This window comes from Sus scrofa, chromosome 1 (genome assembly GCF_054392235.1).
Source record: "Sus scrofa isolate SSC_HxYL_T2T_F1_AM1 chromosome 1, Sscrofa_HxYL_maternal_Yorkshire_Landrace_v2.0, whole genome shotgun sequence".
Classification (NCBI taxonomy): domain Eukaryota; kingdom Metazoa; phylum Chordata; class Mammalia; order Artiodactyla; family Suidae; genus Sus; species Sus scrofa.
The window spans coordinates 195,260,710-195,279,696 of NC_139383.1; the positions used below are offsets into that span (position 1 = coordinate 195,260,710).

Sequence of the window (18,987 nt, forward strand, 5' to 3'; positions counted from 1 at the left end):
CTCTGATATATTTCTAATATATATGTCTTTGAATTTATTTCTGTATATATATATATATATATGTAATATTATCTAATCGTATTTGCTGAAAGGGTCTAGTAACAATGAAACACCAGTAGGAATGAGCATATTTAGCACTCAGACCTTGGTTTCTCCCTCCCTCCCTCTCTTTTTAATTTTATGGCCACACCCATGGTACATGGAAGTTCCCAGGCCAGGGACTGAATCTGAGCCATAGCTGTGAACTTCGCCACAGTTGTGCCATTGCTGGACCCTTTAGCCCACTGTGCAGGGCTGGGGATTGAACCCACGCCTCCACAGCAATTCGAGCCACTGCAGTCAGATTCTCAACCCACTGTGCTACAGTGGGAACTCCAGATTTTGGTTTCTAAATACCATGATAATGGTATTCTAAATACTAATTGGTTCTAAATCACCACTAAAGGAACAAGGGATCCTTCAAAATGAGTTATTCCAGGGTTGGGGGCATGAAAAGTTGAAGATGAGCCTGGAACATCTTTTTGAGCCAAAATGTAAGGAAATGCCCAAAGAATCATGGGAATATGTTGAAAGGACTCAGAAGCCAACCTGACAGGGGCTTCCCCTGGCTCCACCTGGGACAATTTAAACATCAAAATAAATAATATCTATCATGTATTGTACTCCTCTGAATAAAATGTGAATCTATAGTGATACAAATAAATGAATAAATAAATAGAGGTAAAAGGAAACTGCTCCATTATAGGAGAATGCCAAAAAGGCAGAGGCAGAAAGTCATCAATGGATGCTAAAGGTAAAAGTGTGATTAAATGTAGGATAATTGCAGAGTTGCAAAGTATGCTCCCCAATTACTTATTATAAAGGAAAAAACAGTAAATTTAATGCACCCTGAAATCAATCAAGTGATCAAACCTAACGTCACTATATTGGTATAAACCAATATCCAATATCATGATCAGATTAGAATCCTTGGAGAAGAATATACCATTTCTCTGATATTCCTGTCCTAAATGCATAAACTGAGTCTAACCATGAGGAAACATGAAACAAACCCAAACTGAAAGACATTCTACAAAATAACTGGCCTGTAGTCTTTTAAAATGTTAGGCTCAAGAAACACAAAGAGAACCTACAGAAACATTCCAGAATAAAGGAAAATAAATAGATATGACATATATGCAGTGCATGATCTTGGCTTTGATCCTGGACTCGGGGGGAAAAAAAAAGTAAGGACATTTTGGGCAACAATTGATGAACTAGATGGTAGTAATGTTAATGCTTAATTTCCTGATTGTGTTACCTGAATTACTAGTAAGTGAATGTCTTCCCAGAAAATGCCCACTGGACTATTCTGGAGGAAAGGGGGCACCATACCTCCAAATTACTCTTAAATGGGAGGGAAGGAAGATGGAGGTGTGAGAGAGAGAGAAAGAGAGAGCACAAATAAGGCAAAAATGCAAACAAATGGATCAGATTGTAGGAGTTCCTTGGACTGTTCTGATAATTTTTCTATAAAACTGAAATATTACCAAAATAAAAAGTTCAACCCCAAAACAAAGGCACGCAAACAAACTTCTGGGTGTGGTCAGGAGCCAGGCAACAGTCTGACTAGCAGTTAAGAGGCCTTTGTTTACTGCTGGGGCAGAGCCAGCCCAAAGTATGGTGTTCCAGGGCTTGCAGAAGGGGAGGGTAGCCACCCTGTGGGGTAGGCTTAGTTGGCTGGAACTGGTATTGAATAAATTCTGTTAGTGACTATTCCACAAACTGGGGTGCAGTTCCTGGCATAGGCCGTTTTGTCCTTGTAGCAGAGAGGCCTTACAGCTGTTTCGTGTCAGATGATTCATAGATAACACAGAGCAAACAGAATCACTGGTAAATGTGTGAACTGTGCTCTTATTTCATTTCCTTTTTTAAAAATTTTTTATTGTAGTTGATTGACAATGTTCTGTCAATTTCTACTGTACAGCAAAGTGACCCAATTTCATATATATACTCTTTTTCTCATATTATCTTCCATCATGTTCTATCACAAGTGACTGGATATAGCTCCCTGTGCTATACAGCAGAATCTCATTGCTTATCTACTCCAAATGCAGTAGTTTGCACCTACTAACTGCTAACTCCAGGTCATCCTGCTTCCTTCCCCTTCCCCTTGGCGAGCACAAGTCTGTTCTCCAAGTCCATGAGTTTGTTTCTGTTCATTTCTTTTCATAAAACTATTGTTTAAGTTTTCTGATTTTTGTCACAGCCCACCAAGAGAAATGTGGTTACATTTTTCGCAAGGAGGCCCAAAATTTTAAAATCTGGTAAAAAAGCTTAAGGTAAAATCAGTTAAGGTTTCCCCATTTAGTAAGAGTAGTAATCAAGGCATAAGTTTTCCCTAAGCATTTCCTTGCCAAAGAGAAGCATACGTTTAAACATAATTCAGTAACATCTCTTCTGTGGCCATTGTCCCACACTTGGTCTTCTGCCACAGCTCTGAAGCACAGTGATTTCTCTTTCTCTGTCATCTCTTTTTTTGGCCAGAGATTCTGAGAATCTCTGAATTGCTAATTACATGATTTCCTAGGGTTCCTCCAGAAACTTAACAGATTTTCTTTTTTCCCCCAGAAAATTGAATGCCCCACAAATCAAAGACCAATAAGCCAAAAGTCAGGCTTCTTCACACACCCCCGAGGTGGATGTCGACTGCCTTTCCTCAGAGTAAGAGGCAACCACTCTGCCAGCTCCCTCAAAGTCGATCTCACTATGTAAGTTCTTCCTAACCCCTGACTTACGCCTCTCAGGCTGTGCTTGGGAAGGGCCAAGCATAACCGCTGTGCTGGGGAATGGAACAAAACAGAATTCACCTTCCCTTTCCCTCTGCCCGCCGTGGGGACTGTTTCTGACTCCCATCCTGGCTCTGGCGGCCTGGGCAGCACCTGGCCTACATTAGAGGGGGCGCTGCCCCTGGGAGGCTGGGAACAGAATTAGGTTTCCATAGCGTACTGGTTATCACGTTCTCCTTACACAGCTCATTAGAGTCAGGCTGAGTCATTAGGGTGTGGAGGCTGTTGGGTCACATTCTTGCAACATAACAAGCAGAGTCCTGGCAGAGAAAATACAGACTATGGAGTCTATAAAACTTTTTCAAGGCCAGCTCTCAAAAGCATGCACCAGGTCTGTGAGAGTGAAATAAAAACTGAGCAGAGCCGGTCAGAACTGCACGCATTAGATTAGCCCATGATTGACCTGAGATGGCAAAAGAAGAGGCCTCTGGAAAGACAAATACCTTGTGGAGTTTGGAGGCTCCAGCAGAGGGAGGGCATGAAATTCTACTTATAAAGAAGGCTGAAGTTTGAGGAGAGTCCTGATAAATCCCTTACCAGCCTCTGCTCTCCAGTTTACCTGCTTTTTTTTTTTTTTTTTTTTTTTTTGCTTTTCAGGGCCACACCCACGGTATATGGATGTTCCCAGGCTAGGGGCTGAATCAGAGCCACAGCTGCCAGCCTACACCACAGCCACAGCAACTCCAGATCCAAGCCAAGTCTGCAACCTATGCCACAGCCCACAACAACACCAGACCCTTAACTCACTGCGTAAGGCCAGAGATTGAACCTGCATCCTCATGGATACTAGTAGGATTCGTTTCGGCTGAGCCACAAGGGGAACTCAGCTTTAACTACTCTTGGTCTTGAACGCCTAGCCGGACAGAGTTTACCAAAGCAGAAGGAAGCCCTTCACACCCCAAGGATCAGGCAGAGAAGAGTGATTGGTACCTGAGATCTGTTTTCAGGGCATAATTGGTTCAAACCTCTGAAACCGTAAGATGAAAATCCAGTATATCTGAGCAGGTTTGCTGGGACCTGAAGGTTCACTAGACAAATCGAGGCAGACCTAACTTGTTTTCTTTGTAATTTAAAACCATTTCTTTCAGTGAAAAAAAAAAAAAAAAAGAACGAATACATATACATGTAAATTGACAGAACATTGTAAATCAACTATAATAAAAATTATTAAAAAAAAGCAAAGTATGAGGAGATGCCTTCTCACCTTTGGTTAGTTTTCTCCCACTTCCCAAGCTGGGCTAAGGAGAGACAAAAGAAAAGGAAGGGAAAGCCCAGGAAGACAAGAAGACTCCTCCCCTCCTTTCACAAATTTCTGTTCTTCTCCCATCCCGGTAGAGCCAGGCCTGGAAAGGGTGGTCATTTTCTGTGTGAAGAAAGCACCTCCACTTGTGCTGAACACTTCTGTCCAGGGCCTGTGTATAGTCCCACAAATGTCTCACTGGCAGCAAGCAGGTGCCAGGTATGGTTGCAAGTCCATCTTTGCCCCTGGAAAAACCAGTCAAAAGGCATGTCTTACTGAAGGTAATCAGACACCCTCTAAACCCAGACAACTTTACTGCATTATGAAATACAGAAGGGATGAAAACCAACATTTGTTCGAGGGAAGTTAAGTGTGCTGGACACTTGAGTTACATTCTTACTTAATCCCCCACCAACTATGAGGCAGATAGCATTATACCCATTTTACAGATGAGGAAACTGGGAATGTGTTTCTGACAAGGTACAAGCTGCAGGACCTTAGGTAACCAAAAGAGTTAGGATTTGAACCCAGGTTGGTACATACAGAGGCCTATGTGCTTTCCATGGGGGTCATTCATGCCGTGCTCGCCTTTCCCACTGGTTTGACCTCCAGCCATGTGGTTACTTCTGGTCACCCAGAGAGTTTTAAATCTCCCATGAGTTTTGAAGTTTGCCAGAAATGATGGCAAGGTCACTAGTGATTTGAACTCCATCTTTTAAATATATATGATTTAAATGTTATATTTTAAATACACTCATATTTAAAAAATTTTAAATATACATATATACATATATATATATATATATTTTTTTTTTTTTTGGTCTTTCTGTCTTTTCTAGGGCCACACCCACAGCATGTGGAGGTTCCCAGGCTAGGGGTCTAATCAGAGTGTAGCCACCGGCCTACGCCAGAGCCACAGCAACACCAGATCTGAGCCATGTCTGTGACCTATACCACAGCTCACGGCAACACTGGATCCTTAACCCACTGAGTAAGGCCAGGGATCGAACCCACAACCTCATGGTTCCTAGTCGGATTCGTTAACCATTGAGCCATTACGAGTTTTTTTTATATTTTTGTTTTTTGCTTTTTAGGCCCGTACCTGCAGCATATGGAAGTTCCCAGGCTAGGGGTCCAATTGGAGCTGAAGCTGCCAGCCCACACCACAGCCATAGCAATGCCAGATCCTTAACCCACTAAGCAAGGCCTCATGGATACTAGCCGTGTTTATAACCTGCTGAGCCCAGTGGGAACTTCTACCATATTTTTAAAACAATAATTAAAAACACAAACATGCAGCTATGTTAACTACCAAATTATAACACAGTAGAAACCACTGGCACATAAATTTCTGCTGACAGGTTTCTGAGCAAATCTTGGGATAAAACTTCTTGAGTTCTCCCTGTTTCTCTCTTTCACCTAAAAGGACTTTGAAGAATAATTTACCTACACGCGAGTGCACAATCCTCAGGTAGACAGCTCATGAATTTCCATACATATAGACTCCATATAACCACTACCCACATCAAGATACAGACAATGTCCAGCACTCCAGGGAGTCCCCTTATGCCCTTTGAAGTCACTGATACTCTCTCCCCATCGCTATTCTGAGTCTGTCACCACAGACTAGCTAATCATATGTCATTGATTAGGAAGACTACAGGTATGGGGAAGACTACAGGCACTGGCCTTTTACATGCATTCGTAAAAACACAGTACACAGTTAACTCCCACGTCAGTTTGGCCCACACTCTTAGCAGGCCTCAGTGGGCCTATAAAAAGCCTTGGGTATTTCATGTCTGACTTTTATATCTAGGTCAGTAGTCTTTTTTTTTTTTTTTTTTTGTCATTTTGCCTTTTCTAGGGCTGCTTCTCACAGCATATGGAGGTTCCCAGGCTAGGGGTCGAATCTGAGCTGTAGCCGCCAGCCTACGCCAGAGCCACAGCAACTCGGGATCCGAGCCGCATCTGCAACCTACACCACAGCTCATGGCAACGCCGGATCCTTAACCCACTGAGCAAGGCCAGGGATCGAACCCACAACCTCATGGTTCCTAGTCAGATTCATTAACCACTGAGCCACGACGGGAACTCCTAGGTCAGTAGTCTTAGTTATGGTTTGATTTGAAAATTTTAAAGTGTTCTGGTATTCCTTTTTTCAAACTTCTGGATCAATTTAAAAAATAAACAGGTAAGGGAGTTCCCCTCCTGGCATAGCAAAAACAAATCCGACCAAGAACCATGATGTTGTGGGTTCAATCCCTGGCCTCGCTCAGTGGGTTAAGGATCCAGTGTTGCTGTGAGCTGTGGTGTAGGTCGAAGACTCAGCTCGGATTCCGCGTTGCTGTGGCTCTGGCATAGGCTAGCAGCTATAGCTCAGATTCGACCCCTAGCCTGGGAACCTCCATATGCCATGGGTGCAGCCTTAAAAAGCAAAAAATAAAAATAAAAAATAAATAACAGGTGACAAGACAAGCTGTTTTTTTTTGTTTGTTTGTTTGTTTGTTTGTTTTTGTCTTTTCCAGGGCCACACTCGTGGCATATGGAGATTCCCAGGCTAGAGGTCTAATTGAAGCTACAGCTGCCAACCTATGCCACAGCCACATCAACGGGTGATCAGCTGCGTCTGTGACCTACACAACAGCTCACAGCAACACTGGATCCTTAACCCACTGAGCGAGGCCAGAGATCGAACCTGCAACCGCATGGTTCCTAGGGAATTCCTTGTTTTGTTTTTTAAAAATATTTTTAAAATTATATATAGACGTAAATTAAATGCTGAGCCTCATATAAGATTACAATGGTTTTATATATATATATTTAATGGCTGCACCCACGGCATATGGAAGTTCTCAAGCTAGGGGTTAAATCGCAACTGCAGCTGCTGGCTTTCGCCACAGCCACGGCAACTTGGGATCCGAGCCACACCTGCAACTTAAAGCACAGCTCATGGCAACACCGGATCCTTAACCCATTAAGTGAGGCCAGGGGTCGAACCCTAATCCTCATGGGTACTAGTCAGGTTCATTACCGCTGAGCCACAATAGGAACTCCGGGGATTGTAGTTCTTAATCCCTGTAGGTGAGGATGATGCCCAGAGGTGCCCAGAGATTAACCACAGAAGGAAGCACTGCCTCTCAGATTCTCTAGGTCCAAAACTCACAAGGCACTGCACCTCACCTTCTCTTCTTCTCTCCCATCCCTGAAGCAAGGACCTGAATGCCATTTGCTGTCATTGTCATTACTCCTAGTATTAATTCTACCCTCCCTGTCACAACAGGCAAACATGTATTTTAACTCTTGCCAAGGGCTTTAAATGATTTCATTTAATCGTATTTATCTCATGAGTTCTTTCTCTCAATATTCCAACCTTATAGATAAAGAAGTAGAAACTTGGGGGCATTTAATAACTTGGGCAAGTTCACACAGTTAAAGAGGCAGAGCTGGAATATGAAGCCAGGCAGTCTGATTTCTCAATCACTGCAATGTACTCCTCATTACTAATCAACAGAAGAAAACAAAGGTAGCAAATGACAGGCAGTTAACAGAGCAAAACTTCAAATAAGTCACTAGTGACGTCACACTTTGATACAAGTGGGGCCAGGCATCTCGTGGTCCCACTCCCCCAGCTCCTTCTTAGAAGCTCTAGTAGCACTTGCCAGTCTAGGTTTTATCTAGAAAATCATCCTCCCACTCACCCACCGCCCACAGGGTCAGCTGCTAGAGTCATGATCTCCAGTTTTTAGCTGGGGTGGGGGTGGGGGACTGCCCTAGTTGCCTGACTTTGGGCTGTGCAGCCTCTTCTAGGATGTCCTCGGTTTTCACTCTGGCTAGGGCCTCCTCTTAACCCTTCTACTCTGCAGTTGTTTAAATCTAGACCCAATTGGGAGTTCTCCAGGCCTCAGGCCACTGTGCTTTTTGTAGAGCTGCCCCCTCTGCTCCCATGCCTTCTTCCACTTCTCACCTTGGAAGTCCTGCCTTTTTTCCATGATCCAGTTCACATCCCTGTGCCCTACGCCTATGATGGGTGTCACCTGATGGAGTGTTGACGCTCAATCCTAAATCCAAATTCATGCAGGCCAAGCAATTTTGTGAACCTCATTTCCCAGCAGCTGAGGGGCCCCAGCCAACATCCTAGGACCTGTATGCCTTCCACCTGGACCTCCAGCAGCCCCCAGCTGACCACCATCCTATACATCAGTCCCCTCTGAGCTTTCCAAAGGCCCTCTTCTCACATCAGAAGGGCCAATGTCCTGCTCAGCTCCTGGATCTGAGGGTTCTGTGTAGCATGAAGTAAGGCTCTCCCAGCTCATGCCCTCAGCCCTCAACTCTCTCCCAGCTGCCTTCTGATGACTCACTGCCCTCAGGCCCATGCCTTCCCCCTCCACTTTATTTCAGGAAATGACTTTTGAAAATGGTTTCCCTTTTTAAAAAAAAAAAAAAACAAAACAGAACTCATGAGGTAAACAGGATTAAAAGAAATCATGCCTGAAAAGCTCTTGGCACAGGGTAAAAGTTAAAATGCACATTTGCCTGTTTTGATGGTGAGGGTAGAATTAATAGTAGGAGTAATGACAGTGACAAAGCAAATGGCATTCAGGTCGTTGCTTCAGGGATGGGAGAGAAGAAGAGAAGTTGGGGTGTGGTGCCCTATGAGTTTGGGACCTAGAAGAATCTGAGAGGCAGTGCTTCCTTCTGTGGTTAATCTCTGGGCACTCCATCATCCCAGGATGGTTCCCTTAAGCCTGCCTACAACTCTGGAAATCCTCTCTTCTACCAGTCTCTGCACTGGAACCATGTCAGTGGATTCCTTCTCTTGTTGGGACCTTGAGTGATCCAGTAGCTGACAGGACTGTGTGTCTTTCCATCCATCTTTCGTGCTGGTCCTCCCTTCTCCCAACATCCCCCTCTTGGCTGTGGGCACCAGCATTTTCCCAAGCACTCAAGTGTGACTTTCCATCATCCCTGGCTGGTTCTTCCCTCTCCTGGAGCCCCTGCAATCCAAATTCCCAAGACCCTACATTCCTACCACATAGAGGGCCTCACATGCTCCCCCTCATTTCTCCTCATTTCCCTTCCCATGGCTTCTCTTTCCTACTCAGGTTCTTCTTACTGCCCACGTAGGCTATATCAACAGCGCCCTAACCAGATCCCCAGCCTCCAGCTTCCTCCTCTGAACCCCTCACTCAGCCTATGATTTGCCATCAGATTAATCTTCCTAACTCTGAGGCTTTCAAAATCTTTTGGCTGTGACTCACAATAAGAAATATATTTTACCTCACAATCCAGTACACACATACCAAACATACAAGAGTGCACTCTGATGTTTTTGTATTCACGACCCATGAAATTGACTTTGTGACACACAAATGGATCATATTCCACAGTTTTAGAACACTGCCCCACCTAACTCTAATTATGTCACTACCCCAGTGAAAGTTTTCAAGAGTCCCCACTACTGACCGAATTCAGTACAAGTCATTTAAACCTGGCATTAAGACTTCTACAGGATAACCTTAATTTGTCTGGCTAGAAATTTCTCTCCTTACCTCCATTTACATCATTTTAACCTCTCTGAAGGTTAGAGGTCTAATATACAGAAGAGGAACAAAACTATTTCCTCAGCACGAAGGCCGGAGGTAGACTAGATGGTAAGTTTATTTCCCTCTTTAAGGGCTATGATTCTGGGATCGTAAGGGTCCAACATGCAGTAACCAAACCTATCTCCTCTCCAGTTGCCATACACTCCCGTATCTATGTCTGTGTTCATACTGCTCCCTTCAGCCATTTTCCTCCATCTCCTCTATCTGTTAATGTTGAAATCCCATCAAAGTCCAGCAGGAGCAAAGGACACAAGAAGGAAGATCAGACTATACTTAAGCAACGCCATGAGTCTACTAGGGGTGGAGCCACTACTCCGGCTGGCATGTTACACACAGGTGGGAAGAAAGATGAAATGAAAGAGGTGGGCTAGGCTAGACTGTGCCAAACTGAGAACCTCGGACCGAGATTTCACCTTAATTTAGAGGTCATGGAGAGTCACTGAGAGTTTCTGAATAGGTGTAATATGACCAAAGGTGAGGTTTAAGAAGCCTGATTTGACTGAAACTGGGGACATCAGAGATTATTTCAATAGTAAAATCAACAGAGCCTAGATGTAGTCGGTAATAAGACAGGCCAGGTCAGAGATGGAAGCTAGAAATACAGGTAGTCAGCATCTAGGGAGTTCAGCTTTGGCTACAGATAAGCATCCTGGACAGCAGACGGAATACGGTGTCAACTCATAAGGAGCAGACTCGAGCAGAGGGCCAAGAAGGTCCCTGGCTTCTGCCAGCTTTGGCAACACAGTGCAGGGACAAGCCAGGAACTGAGACTCAGAGGCAGGAGGCCAGTCCTTGAAATGGCTGGTGAGAGCAAAGTTTCTGGGAAAAAAAAGAAAAGGAACCACACCCTTCACTCAGATCCTAAATGTGACAGTTTCTCTGCCAAGCATTTTTGCACGTTGGTCTAACTCCAAAGCCTGAAGTCTGAATGACACCAGACTGCTTCCAAGGTCCCCGACAACAAGAAACAAGTTCTCTTTCCTCCTGAGACCCGGCACAGTGCTTACACAGACTAAGCCTAGATAAATATTTGTTGGATCGAACTACAAAGAGATTATCATTCCTATCACCCCTAGAGATACCACTGCCTGTCCATCTGTGTTTACTGGTGATTCTTGGTGTCCTGGGCCTTACACTCTTTAAGTGAAAGAGCCTGTATACCAAAGCTCTGTGGCTGGTTATACCAATACTCTGAATTCATGAACCTAAATGTATTTCTAGGTGAAAGGCTTGAGGTGCAGCTTCAACAACCCATGATGCGTGAACAGCCAAGGGAGAAATGAGTGTTACTGTTGTCTTTCATCCCAAAGACCTTGGGGGACATCAAAACATGAACTGTACATCATAATGAGATTTGTTTTCCTCATGCAGAGGGAGAAGCCTGTACTATCATTATGTCTCGTATAATGTGCCCTCTTCCAGATATATCTTGGTCTCCCCACCACCTGAGGTGCTCTATAGGTGGGTGGGGCCACACAGGAGCAGCCAGGGTTGGGAGGAGGCTGAGGATTGTGCCAGAGCTGCTGGGCTCAGTGTGGGGCCCAATGCCATTCTGCGGTGGGAGCCCTGGTGCGGGTGGGAGCAGCTGGCTGTGGTGTTAGGAGCAGCACACTCCCAGGAGTGAACATGGCACACCTGACTGCCAGAACAAGGGTGTAGAACTGATACTCTGGGTAAACTCTCCAAAAGCATGTATTATTTAGACTCCCTGGCTCCTAGTTATTGAGTCCACACTTACAGCCCCTCTGCTAGCAGGAAAGCAGAGAGAAAGCCCGTCGATTCCACGTTTGAGGCTCATGGTATATTAAAAAAATGAACAGGAATTCCCTGGTGGCTCTGTTGGTTAAGGATCTGGCACAGTCACTGCTGTGGCTCAGGTGACTTCTGTGGTGAGGGTTCGATCCCTGGGAACTTCTGCGCCAAGTGAGTGGCAAAAAAACCAAAAAAACAAAAAAAACAAAAAAAAAAAACCCAAAACAAATGGCTGAACAAGATTTTAAAATCAGTCTATTTTAATGTTTAAGATTAAAATTATAGGATGAATACTGCCTTCTTTTCCACCTGCAACTACAACTTTGTGTCTGAATTCATAACCTCATTTGCAGACAGTGCAGAAGTTCAAATTTGAGACTCTTTATGAACATGGGGACTAGATCTCTTGCCTCCAATTCCACTGAAGCCTCCCCTCCCTTGTTCCCTACCAGGCCCAGATGCAAGAGGACTAAACCTCAGCTCCTTATGGCTCCAGTGTCAGACTGTCCCCTATTCCCATTCAACCATAGAAGCTCCTCTGACTTCAAATTGAGCCTGGAGCTTTGAACTGCCCTAGGGACTACGACCTGATGCAACACCCTGGCCTTGTCTGAAGTCTGTTTCCTGGATCATGAGACCCTTTGCTGTCAACTCAGCCAGTAAACCATGATGCTTGGCCTGAGTTCTATCTGTGGTTTCCTCACATACACTAAAATTATGAGGATGCCCTATGTCTAAATGCTTGGATACACTCACTTGCAGCAACAGAAGAAGGGATTTCCCAGAGAGACTCTTTGCCTTGGGCACACAACACCTGCCTCTAAATCCCCTGAGCCAAGCATTGGAGGTGCCCTGATGTCCAAACACATGATCAATGCCACTGTGATAACAGGATGAACTGCCAGGATTCTCTTTTTTAAAAACAGTCAAAGGGATCTAGGCTAAAACATTAACACATCTACTCTATAAGATTCTGGGTTTAGGGAACAAGGGTCAGAGGGACCCATTTCTTTGGAATGGCTGAATCTGCTTCCTCTCCAGCTTTGTGGGGGTGCATATCCTAAGGGCTCCTACGAGGCCAACTGATCTATGAGTCAAAACCTTCTTGGATTCTCCTTACTGAGAACTTTTTGGAGTTCCCATCATGGCTCACTGGAAATGAATCTAACATCCTCGAGGATGCAGGTTTGATCCCTGGTCTTGCTCAGTGGGTTAAGGATCCGGTGTTGCCCTGAGCTGCGGTGTAAGGTCACAGACACAGCTCAGATCTGGCATTGCTGTGCTTGTGGTATAGGCAGGCAGCTATAGCTCTGATTCGACTCCTAGCCTGGGAACCTCCATATGCCACTGGTGTGGCCCTAAGAAGACAAAAAAAAAAAAAAAAAAAAGAACTTTCTTCTGAGAATCTCAAATTTGTTTGGAGAGAATTAAGGACTTAGCAATCAACTCATACTGTCCCCATTAAACACACACACACACACACACACACACACACACACAGAGAGATTCTGTCTCTTTTGAGAAGTGGGAACTCTGAGGCCCTGGGGCCTGTTCTGTGTCCTGGGGTGGTGGACCTGATTCCTGCCCCAGAGCTCACTGACAGTTGAAAATGTGAAGAGGTGCTGAGGAAAGGGGAGTGATGCAGTTAGAGAAGGCTGTCTAAAAGATCTAAGTAACCTGGAAATCACTGATACGTAAAAGCACTGACCCTTCAGAAAACACAGATAAGTAGATGAGAAAGAGCAGAAGGAATAACAGAGTATCTACAATTACATGAAAGGAATAACAATATTTTTTCAAACATCATCTTAATTATAAGGAGGTACAAATATGATGATGTAGGAGCCAGAATCGTGTTTTTTGGCAAACAGCTACGTAGTTTTGTTTTTTCACTGGCTATGGCAAAAAGGAAAACATTAAAAACAAATTTTAATACCAAGGGGAAAAAAATGACACAAGTGGAAGGAACACCTTTTCCCCAGACCCTGATCACAGATTTGAGAAGTAGTGCACCTCTATTTTAGAAAGCTTCTGCCCATCAGAGAGATGCTAGAAGACATGGCTGGCTACTCTATGTTTGTCTGGGGTATTCTCTCTTGAAAAAAAAGATTATAAAGGAAGTGCCATATCAGTCTTAATCTGAACTTTGGAAACCCCTAGTCACACGACTTTTAGTGTGTATTTATAAAGGAAATATTGATCATTGCCTTCCTTTCTTTAAGAGTGAAAAAGAAGTTCCCTGGTGGCCTTGCAGATTGTCTCTGCTGTGACTCGGTTTCGATCCCTGGCTGGGAAACCCCCGCATGCTGCGGCCTTGGCCAAACAAACAAACAAACAAACAAAAAGTGAAAATTCTGGGAGTTCCTTGTTGGCCTAGAAGTTAAGGATCCAGCATTGTCACTGCTATGGCTCGGGTTACTGCTGTGGCACAGGTTCAATCCCTGGCCCAGGAACTTATGTATACCGTGGGTGTGCCCCCTGCAAAAGAGTGAAAATTCGGGTATAGAGCTTACATGAATTCTGATGGATTTGGTCATAACTGGACCACCAGTGCCTTGGTCCACAACCCACACTGTTCACAACCTTCTTTATCACCAGAGAAAATGATTTTCTCCACCCCCATCCAACTAGGAACCATGAGGTTCCATCCCCTCAGTGGGTTGAGGATCCGGCGTTGCTGTGAGCTGTGGTGTAGGCTGCAGACATGGCTTGGATCTGGCATTGCTGTGGCTGTGGTGTAGGCTGGTGGCTACAGTTCTGATTAAACCCCTAGCCTAGGAACCTCCACATGCAGTGGGTATGGCCCTAAAAAGACAAAAAAAAAAAAAAAAAAAAAAAAAAGAAAGAAAAGAAAAAGAAAAAGGGATGTCATTCAATCACATAACACTTTATTCAATCTGTACTCATTCAATGGCTGGTGTTTTACTGGGTACTGGGGATCCAAGACCAAAAAAAGACAAAGCCTTGAACTGGTGGTCAGAATCACACCAACAGATGTAAAATTACACTCTATGATAAGTGCTTATCTTTCCAAGAAGAAATCCTCCTTGTTCTTTTTTTTTTTTTGGCCACTCCCACAGCATGCAGAATTTCCCCTGCCAGGGATAGAACCCATGCCAAGGCACTGACCTGAACTGCTGCACTGACAACGCTGGATCCCTAACCTGCTGTGCCACAAAAGAACTGTAATCCTCTTCGTTTTTTTTTTTGTTTTGTTTTGTTTTGTTTTTGTTTTTTGGTCTTTTTAGGGCCACACCCTTGACATATGGAGGTTCCCAGGATAGGAGTTGAATCAGAGCTGTAGCCGCTGGCCTATGCCACAGCCACAGCAACACCAGATCCAAGCTGCATCTGCAGCTTTCACCACGGCTCACGTCAATGCCAGATCCTTATCCCACTGAGCGAGGCCAGGGCTCAAACCTGCATCCTTATGGATACTAGTCAGATTCATTTCTGCTGAGCCACGATGGGAACTCCAATCTTCCTAGTTCTTAATTCATCCCTTGTTCCCTCCTTGTGTCTCCAACATCAGTCTCATCCTGTTCACCTTCTTCTCTGTCACATTATGGTTTTTCCTTTTAATTCTGCTTCCAAACATCTTAACAGAAGAGTTTTATATTCCTCAAACCACATTACGTTGGTTCCTGCCCACCCCATTCTACTGAAATGCTCTCTCATGACTGGCAATGGGATTCCCCCATTAATGAATCCTCATTGCAGCTTCCCTGTTGTTCTCTCCTCACCCGGTATCTAACCCCCTGGCTACATCTGCAAACATTCTTCCCTATTGGATGGTGCTTTCCCCTTATGCCACCCAGTGACCGGCATTCTCAGGGGTCCATCCTCAACCCTCTGTCTTCTTTCCATTCTAGGAGATGCCATTCCCTTTCAAGGCCCCAGCAACACTCTCTCTCATCACAGTTCCAGTTTGAGTCTCTCCTGGGCTCAGATCCGTTTTTCCATCTCAACCTTTACTCTTGGATGCCCTGTTGGACTTCAAGTCTGAGGATGCACAGAACAAAACTCATGGTTTTCCCTCTCACCCTGCTTCTTCTCTGTTTTCTATCATAATCAGTAATATCCCTTTCCTTTCATGTGCCCAAGTCAGAAGCCTCCAAGTTATCTGCAACCACACTTTCCGCCTCATTCAGGCATTCTATCTGCCATCGAGTTCTCTTAGAGGCCAGGCCCAAGATGTCTATCCCAACAAGGGATGGCAAGCAGGTTTCCTTGAATGTACCAACTCTAAGCAAGTGGCTGCCTGGAGCACCTCTGTGTTGAGAAGGATGCCAAGGTAGCATGCGACTACACCAAGAAAAAGCAGTTTTGCTTTTTCAGATATCTGTTCTGCTTTGGGTGGCAGTACACATGCCAGGTATGTGCTATCCAGATCCAAACGTTCCCTGGTGCACAAATGAGATAACCCTTTCCTGTTCCCACTGCCACTGCTCTGGATACTCTTAAATATTATGGTAGTCTCTGTGGGTGGCCTCCTTTCAGTCTCTCTCTTCTCCACCTCACCAATCATCCAGTCTTTGCTTTATCTGTCCAAAGCAAAGATCTATCTATCCATGCCTGTATTAAAAAGGCTTTCTCACATATGGCATTAAAGACCCTCTAGAATCTGACTAAACCGCCCCCCAGCCTCCCAGATCAGGCTGTAGAGAGAGCATCATAGTTCACAGCACAGACTTGAGGCCACCTCTTGAAGTTCAGACTTCAGCTCTGCCACTTGCTGGTCCTGTGACCTTGAGAAAGTTGTTAGACTCTCTGTGCCTCGGTGTCCTCATTGGCAAAATGAGAATAACCATACCCAGTTCATAGAATTATTGTAAGAATTAAATGAGTTAAAGGACAGAAAACACTAGAAGAGCTTCTGGCATGTTACAAACTCAATGTCAACATTCACTGCTATCATTGCTACCATGCCTGACGCACTTACTCCAGTGACTTTGGTCAGGCTGTTTCCATTGTCCCTGCCCCACCTCTCCCCACTCCCAGGAAGAGTAAATTGTTCCTTGTTATGTCCCCTCCTCCAGGATGTGTCATACCCCTCTACTCCAACAGTTATCACACTGCACTGTACTTAGTTTTTGTTTGTGTTTTGCTTTTTAGGGCTACAGGGGCAGCATATGGAAGTTCCGAGGCTAGGAGTCAAATAGGAGCTGTAGATGCCAGCCTACATCACAGCCACAGTAACCTGGGATCCAAGCCGAGTCTGCAACCCACACCACAGCTCACAGCAGCACCGGCTCCTTAATCCACTGAGTGAGGCCAGGAATCAAACCCATATCCTCATGAATATCATTCAGGTTCTTAACCGGCTGAGCCACAGTGGGAACTCCTGTACTTAGTTCTTTTTGTGTGTGCTTGACCCAACGGTTGGGGGCACCCTGAGGGCAGGGAAGGTTCACAAGAGAAGGTTGAGAGCTGGATGGCAGTGTGTCTTACTTTCATGTCCTTTACTTCTACTGCAGTGTCTGGAAAATAGTAGACATGATTATGTCTGAATGACAACATGATGAATGAATGAAGGAGTGAGTTGACAGGGGCAGAATGAACACCAGGTAGTAATAATGATTATAGTTGAAACTGGTTTATCCATAAGGGATATAATAAATAATAGTTAATCTACTGGCATCCAATACCAGTAGCAGGTACATTTTTTCTTGCTTTTATATCAATAAGTTATCAGGAATCAATCACTCAGTTCTGACTTTTTAAATTTTTTTTGGTGGGCCCATGGTACATGCACTTCCTGGCCAGAGATGAGATCCAGGCCTCAGGTGCAATCTACACCACAGCTGTGGCAATGACAGATCCTTTAACCCACTGTGTACTAGGCCAGGGATCAAACCTGCGTCTTGGCTCTGCAGAGACGCCTCCAATCCCATTGTGCCCCAGCAGGAACTCTAGCTCTGACTTTTACCTTGTCCCCAGGAAGGGCTTTTACTAATAAATATTATAGTGTTCATTATCATCTCTATAAACACAAACTGCACTTTTCATTGCCCAATCTCCCCCCCACCTCCAATTCTATAATAGATTTGGCACAACTGGAAACTACTATTGGACTCTAAGACTCATGACCCTTATCAGCCCCCCATTTTTTTTGACTGTGCCCACAGCTTTTGGAAGATCCAAGGCCAGGGATCGAACCTGAGCCACCACAGCGAAAAAACACCAGATCCTTAAACTTCTGCACCACAAGGGAACTCCCGTGTGATCTTTACTCTTGATGGGACATGGACAAGTAGCTCTGAAGGCCCCATGATCATGACTGTCATCACAGCTAATGCTAACAAGGAATTTGAAGAGTTTTGACTTAGAACCTGGATTAGAAAGAATTAGGCCTCTTCTGAAAAGTACTTACCACTATGTGCTGCCTCACACTCCAGGTATGATCCAGAATGTGCTTTTGTAGACAATAGAGTTCCACAGTTTATAGTAAACAGCCAGGCATATAACTCTGTGTCTCCTAGCTTCTCTTAAGATTTATGACCTTGGTTCTGCACTTGTGGGTTCAGAACACATGACACGCCCCTCGAAGTGCAGAGGGGGTGAAAGCCTCCTCCAGGTTCTCCCATTTTCTGCACAAACCAGATCTCCAGGTTCACTCCACAAAGATATTTATGTTTGCTGACGAACAGAAGTATTGAAAACATGCACATCACACTGCCAGTGTGTAGATCTGGAAGAATCTCTGAGCAGAAGCCTGTCCAGCCTGTTCCGCCCCACCCTGCCACAGCCCTACAATGTCCAGAGTTGTGTTTGCACTAAGTGCGGCCATGGCTCCAAGGAGGAGATGCATATCAATGGTGGCAGACATGCTTTCCAGCTGGCTTCTTCCTCTCTGCTTCCCTAATCTAACACACTGGTAGCTTGGAGAAGTCACACCTGGAAAGTGTATTGACTGTTTCAGTTTTGGTAAAAGGTGGAGAAAATCCATGTAAAGCAAGCTTATGTGCTTTTATGAAGGGACAGGGTGGCGGGGGTGGGGTGGGGGAGAGTGTCATATGATTTCGGGTGTGTGTGTATGATTTGGGGAGGGAGAAAAGAAGAGGATAGAATCTGCGGAGGGATGGGTGGCAAGGAGAATGGAGGTCCTGGAGAATGCAGCTAGGCGGAGGCCAGCACCCATGAGTATTTGTTGGGGACAAAGACCAGAAAATTGTGGATCTGAGCAAGCCTGGGCTGAGAGCAGACAGGCCGCCTAGCAGAGAAGGAGCAGCCCAATGCCAAGTTCCCAGAAAAAACTTCCCAGAAGCAGGGTGTCTCCCAGGACCGAGTTGTGGGTGGGCAGTATGGGATTCAGTGGGGAAATCCTGGAATGTGAGTCAAATAGCAGTAACGATAACAACACTAAAAGCCAGTTCTCTCTGGTTCAAGTCTCAAGCAGCATGCATGCAAAGGAGGAGGCCCAGCCATCCCCATGTCACATGGACTTCAGTGAAGCCCCATGAAGGCCTATATTCTATAGGGCCCGATAGTGGTTGGTGACAGAAACCAGCTTCAGCAAGCCCAAGGGGAAAAAGGATTTTTTTATAAAGGCAAGGCAAGAGGG

At 44.9% G+C, this 18,987-nt stretch overlaps 1 long non-coding RNA gene across 5 annotated transcripts in view; it reads right to left on the reverse strand.

Moving 5' to 3' along the window:
* Window positions 1-18,987, reverse strand: part of LOC110262207 (uncharacterized) — a 93,326-nt gene that overhangs the window by 62,727 nt on the left and 11,612 nt on the right. For 2 of the 5 annotated variants that reach the window (XR_002346959.2, XR_014819384.1), the window contains exon 2: window positions 4,033-4,313. The exons of the other annotated variants lie outside the window; for them this stretch is intronic. This is a non-coding gene — a long non-coding RNA (uncharacterized LOC110262207). The remainder of the gene's footprint in view (window positions 1-4,032; window positions 4,314-18,987) is intronic. 5 annotated transcript variants of the gene reach the window in all.